This window comes from Coturnix japonica, chromosome Z (genome assembly GCF_001577835.2).
Source record: "Coturnix japonica isolate 7356 chromosome Z, Coturnix japonica 2.1, whole genome shotgun sequence".
Lineage (NCBI taxonomy): Eukaryota > Metazoa > Chordata > Aves > Galliformes > Phasianidae > Coturnix > Coturnix japonica.
This window is the reverse complement of record NC_029547.1, coordinates 53,001,213-53,007,354: the sequence shown is the minus strand read 5'-3', so window position 1 is coordinate 53,007,354 and position 6,142 is coordinate 53,001,213.

Here is a 6,142-nt window from a genome sequence, read left to right as displayed (position 1 = left end):
TTTTTTTTTTTTAAACTTTTTTGTTTTTCAGAGGAGTTGGTCAGAATTTTGTCAATTTAAGGGGAACTGTCTCATATTCACACACTTTCTGCATCAGGAAAAAACAGACACTGGCAAGAAGAAAAGGAATCTGTATGTGTTCTGTCCCAATATGCTGTACTGACTAATGAAACAGGGACTGATGGTGACTCAAAGCTGAATAACTTTCATTTTTAAGAAGCTGCTAGGCACTCAGTCATCAGAATGCTGGTAATTTAGGCTACTCTTAACATCTGCCATGGCATTTGTTAATTACTTTCTTGCTGCCTGTTACTATTCCGTGGAGGCTCTGTTCTTGCATCAATTAGGATCAAGCTCAAGACACAAACAACTGAAAGATATGTAAGATGGATGATTTTCCAAAGGCAGCTCTGTGCCTTTTCCATGTTGGTTTCACTGCTGGGTAAAGAATACCTCAGAGAGCAGGCCAGCCGTGTTTTGCTGAGAGGCCAGAAGTGTTTGGTTTGAAGGTGAGGGATCAGGATAAGGAACAGCCTGCTCATGTGGAATTTTATCAGGAAGGGTGACTCACAACTTTGGAGCTTACTGTGTCTGGGCCCATGCTGCAGGCAAGCCAGTCGCTGCCCTTTATCAGGATGAGATGCTGGGGTGGGCACTGCCCTTGGGCAATAGGCTTGTCTTGAGGCAACAGAAAGAGTGTGTTTAACCCCAGTTGCTCTTCCATGGATGCTCAGAGTAACCCTGTCATGGAGCAGTGTGTGGCTTCTGGGTAATGTGCTCCCTTCTGCTTGCACTAAGGCAGCCACTGCTGAGGGAAGAACTTATCAGTGCCACACCAAGTGCAAGCAACAAGGCCTGACCCTGCTGCTTGCCTCAATGGGCTGACACCATCTCCAAGGCTGAAAGGCCTCCAACTTCCTTAGTTTGTTTACAGTTCATATGAGTCCTGTTCTTGCCCTTTAGAGACAGAGCTCATTTTGGAAAGAGTTAACTTGGCAGTCATCCCTGTGGATGAATCCAAAGCTAACCACTTCTTTTTAATGTATGTGCGGCTCACTTTTATTGAAAGCACTGGCTGTAATGAAGGGTGATACAACAAGCTTCTACCACAAACAGAGTATAATTCTGTGCTCAACATTCTGCCAGCATGTTTTGCCTTCACTGGGTTTTGGATTTGAGAAAGAGCACCTGGATCTTGCAGGGCTGTGAGATTGAGGGCAGGCCTGCAATGTGCCTGTCTGGAGGAGCTCAAGCAGTCCTTACCGATAAGCATCTCTGAGCAGAGAGCTGTACCTCCCTGGAGGTTTAAGGGCAAGAGTAACTAATTACAGATTTTTTTCTTGCTGAAACTCTTCTGCTCAAGAGCACATAATGATAATTTTCTAATACTTAACAAAGACCAGGGCCAAATGAAACTGCTTAGCTCTTAACTCTAAAGTTCCCTCCAGCAAACTGAAGCAGAGAAGGTATTTTTAACACAACATATCCAGTACATCAAGCAGAGATACCTCATGTCTTGTAATAAAGCTGACCTTTTATTTTAGTTTTCCAAATTACCAAATGGCTCAACAGAACTAACATGAAAAGATATTTGGTAATACCTTCACCTTGTGTCTGAAATGTGTAGTATACAGAAGGGAGTTAACTGCCTATCTGCAGCAGTTGGATGTGCCAATTATCTGCCAAATGGCTTGCATAGTTGAATGACTCCATGTAATTTTGCTGACATCCTGTAGAGAGATGTTTGCAATAGCCCTTCAACATACATAAAATCAAGTAATGAAATGGCATGCTGTCCTTTAAAGGCTTTTTGTTCCTTTTCATTTTATTTATTTATTTTATTTTATTTTTGTTAAGCCTGTATGATAATACCTTTATCATCATACTTTTAAAGAGTGAAATAAGTTTTGAGTGAAGTTGATTTCTGCTCTCCTGTCAGTTTTTCCCTTTTGACTTCCTTCAAGCACTGTACAGTTTGTCCAACAGGTTAGAGGGCCCTGGTTTCCACTTGAGGGAACTTCTGCTTATTTAGTGAGTGGTGAGGTAGATATCCCCTTCCTTGTCTATTTCCTTTTCCTCCTAAGGCTCTTACTCCTACTGGCAGCTGGGTTACATTTAGCACAGTTGTGTCAAGTGTGCCCATTCAGCATCATTTGAGAATGTTGAATTTCTGATTAGTTATATACACTGTTATTATATGGAGTACTGGTTTTGTTCTCAGCCAAAGCATCTCTCTCTGTGGAAATCAGGCTCCTCATCAACACGGAAAATCTGGGTAGGCAGAACCAATGTGAGAGCACAGTTGGAAAATAGTCATTATCATGAAGACAGACTGAAAAGGGGAAAAAATGACTTGAAGAATGAGATTTATTTTGGTTTTATTAGAAAGCTTCTGAGGAACAGAGCTGTCACTTGTACAAATAAATATATGTTTGCTTCTAACTGCTTCCAGCAAAATTAACTCTGAGTTCAGATATCTTCCCAGGTTTGCAGGTGACAGTGAGAGACAGCATATTCCTACAAGGGAAGAAATTCAATGCTTCCCTTGCTCAACTCCTTGCAAATGTTGCTGAAGGAGTAATTTTGAATGGAATGATACTGGTCAGAGGAAAGAGTTATTATCTTTGGCCTTAAATTGTACCGAACTGCATAGGTTACCATAAAATTCTCTCCTGTAGAAAGCTGTCATGTTTTTGTTTGGTTTTTTTTTTTATTCTCACATTCTTCCCATGAGCAACACAGCATGGGCTCAAAACAGCAAATACTTGTACTATTACACAATAAAACTGGCTTCTTGGGAAAGTGTGAGGAGCTAATTCTTAATCATTTCTCAGACCCCCACCTCCAACCCAGCTTCTAAAATGCACTGATTGTGGACAAGGATGTGATATTCTTTTGGTATTTAGCCATCTGCATGAACCATATCACCACGAGTGTCTAAAATACAAGAAGGGTAATTCTGTTTAGCCACAGAATTGCAGAATCATAGAACCACAGGGGGTGGGAAAAGACCTTTAAGATCATCTAGTCCAACCATCCACCTACCACCAACGTTGCCCATTAGTCTATGTCCCTTAGTACCACCTGTACACCTTTCTTGACCACCTCCAGGGATGGTGACTCAGCCATCTCCCTGGGCAGTTCCAGTGCCTCACCATTCTTTTGGAAAATAATTATTTTCAAATATCCAACCTGAACTTCCCCTGGTGCAACTTGAGACCATTGCCTTTCATCCTATCGCTGTTACCCAGGAGAAGAGATTGACTCCAGCCTCAACACAGTCTCCTTGCAGGGAGTTGTAAAAAGTGATAAGGTTTTCCCTGAGTCTCTTCCAGACTAAACAGTCCCAGTTTCCTCAGTCAGTCCTTGTAAGATTTGTGCTTCAGATCCCTCACAGTTTTGTTGTCCTTCTCTGGACACATTCCAGAGCTTCAGTGCCTTTCTTGTAGCAAGGGGCCCAAAGCTGAACACAGTACTTGACGTACAGCCTCACCACAGCTGAACACAGAGGGACGATCCTGCTGGCTGCACTATTTCTGATACAAGCCAGGATGGCACTGGCCATCTTGGCCACCTGGGCACACTGCTGCCTCATGTTCAGAGGAGGTTACTACTAATGAGTGACATGGAAAATGTCCACAGCTAAATCAGTGCTGTGGACCCACCCACCCAGTGCTTGTCTTGAAAGTCTCCAGGGACAGCACATCAATCACATCACTAGGCAACCAGTTCCAGTGCCTCACCACCCTCACTGTAACAGACATGTTCATTATATCCAACCTAAATCTACCCTCTCTAAGCTTGAATCCATTTCTCCTCGTTCTATCACCACATACCTGGCTAAAGAGTCTGTTCCCTTCTTTCCTGTAGCTCCCCTTTAGATACTGAAAGGCTGCTATTAGGTCACCTTGCAGCCTTCTCTTTTCTAGGATGAACAGTCCCAGCTCTCTCAGCCTCCCTCAACCTCTTCATAGGAGAGGTGTTCCATTCCACGGATCATTTCTGTAGCCCTTCTCTGAATGTGCTCCAGCAGATCTATGTCTCTCCTGTACTGCAGACTCCACACCTGGATGCAGTACTCCAGGTGAGGCCTCATCATCACAAAGTAGAGGGGCAGGATCACCTCCCTTGCCCTGCTGGACATGTTTATTTTGATGCAGCTCAGGATACAGCTGGCTTTCTGGCTGCAAGGACACATTGCTCACTAATGTCCAGTTTCCCATCCACCAGTACCCCCAGGTCTTTTTCATCAGGGCTGCACTCAATCCTTTCACCCCCCAGCTTGTATCGGTAATTAGGATTGCCCTGACCCAGGTGCAAGATCTTGAATTTGCTGAATTTCATGATCAACTGCTGGATCCACTGCTCAAGCCTGTGTAAGTCCCTCTAGATAGCATGCCATACCTCTGGTGTATAGACTGCACCCCACAGCTTGGTGTCATCAGAAAAATTCCTGAGGGTGCACTTGACCCCACTGTCAATGTCCTTGATAAAGACACTAAAGATTATCAGCCCCAGCACTGATTCGTAGGGAAAACCACTTGTCGCTTGTCTCCATCCAGATGTTGAGCCATTGACCACCACTCTCTGGACTTGATCCTGCAGCCAGTTCTTCACCTGCTGAAAAGTCTACACATCAAATCCATATCTTTCCAATTTGGAGAGAAGGATGTTTTTGGGTACCATGCCAAAGGCATTACTTAAGTCAAGATAGATGACTATCAGTGGCTCTTTTCTTGTCCATTGATGCAGTGATACCATCATAAGAGGTCACTACATTGGTCAAGCAGGATTTGCTCTTGGTGAAGCCATGGTGGTTCTCCCATATCACCTCTCTGTCTTCCACATGCCTTAGCATTGCTTCCAGGAGTATCTGTCCTTGATCTTCCCTAAAACAGAGATGAGACTGATTGGTCAACAGTTCCCAGGGTTATCCATTTTACCCTTTTTAAAAATGGGTATGGTGTTCCCTTTTTTTTCAGTCACTGTGGACATCCTGTAATGTCCAGTACATTCACTTGCAAGACTGTTCTGGAGACAGGATCCATATTTAGATGAGTAACTGAACATTTTCAGTACTACCCAAGTGACTCTGAAGGACCATGAAATGTATGACAGTTGTGTTTGTGAAGCTCAGGGGGGAGGTCTTGATATATCTGTGCCATTTCCAGCCACCTTTGGAAACCTATGCAGGATGAGTGAAACAAAGGAGGGCTATTAAAAAAAAAAAAAAAAAAAAAAGAGGAAAAAATAAAAAATAATCCCTCTACCTTATTAAATGTTTAGAGAGGCAGAAAATAGGTGGTGAGCCATCTTGCAGATTAATATAATTTTCTGCAGAAATGCTGGGCAAATACAGTGGAGTCTGTAGGTATCAAGAAGAAAACAGGGAGATGAGAAACAGCCAACGTGTATTTGTCCAGAACAAACCACATCTAACCAATTTAATTTCTGTCTGTGAAAAATAAGGAAAGCTTTCTTAACTGATAGATACAGCAGATGTTACACATTCTGCTTTTCATAATAAATTGTTGCATTGTTTCACCTGACACATTTTTGGCAAGGAATCACAGTTAGCTGTATGTGCTGATGGGCTGATGTAATACTAATTAGAGAATCACAGAATTGTAGAGTGGCTTGTGTTAGAAGGGATCTCGAAGATCATCAAGTTCTAACTGCCCTTCTGTGACACCTTGCTCCTGGATCCCAGGACCCCATCCAGCCTGTCACTGAATGCCTCCAGAGATGGAGCATACATCCACAAATTCTCTGACAATCTGTGCCAGTGTCTCATCACACTCTGATTAAAGAATTTCCTCTCAACATCCAAATCTCCCCTCTTTCAGTTTTCTCCTATCACAGCCTGTGTAAAAAGTTGATGTTCTGTTTATACGCTACCTTTAAGCACTGGAAGGTTGCAATGAGGTCTCCTCAGAGCCTTCTCATCTCCAGGATGAACAAGCCCAGCTCCCTCAGAGTTTCTTCATAGGTGAGGTGCTCCAGCCCTCTGATCATGTTTGTCACCCTCCTCAGAGATCTCTCCAACAGCTTTGAAATGACTCTCTGAAGGTGTTAAATTAATGTTAGTAAATACAAGAAAGACACTGAGGCTCTGGAGCATGTCCAGAGAAGGGCAGCAAAG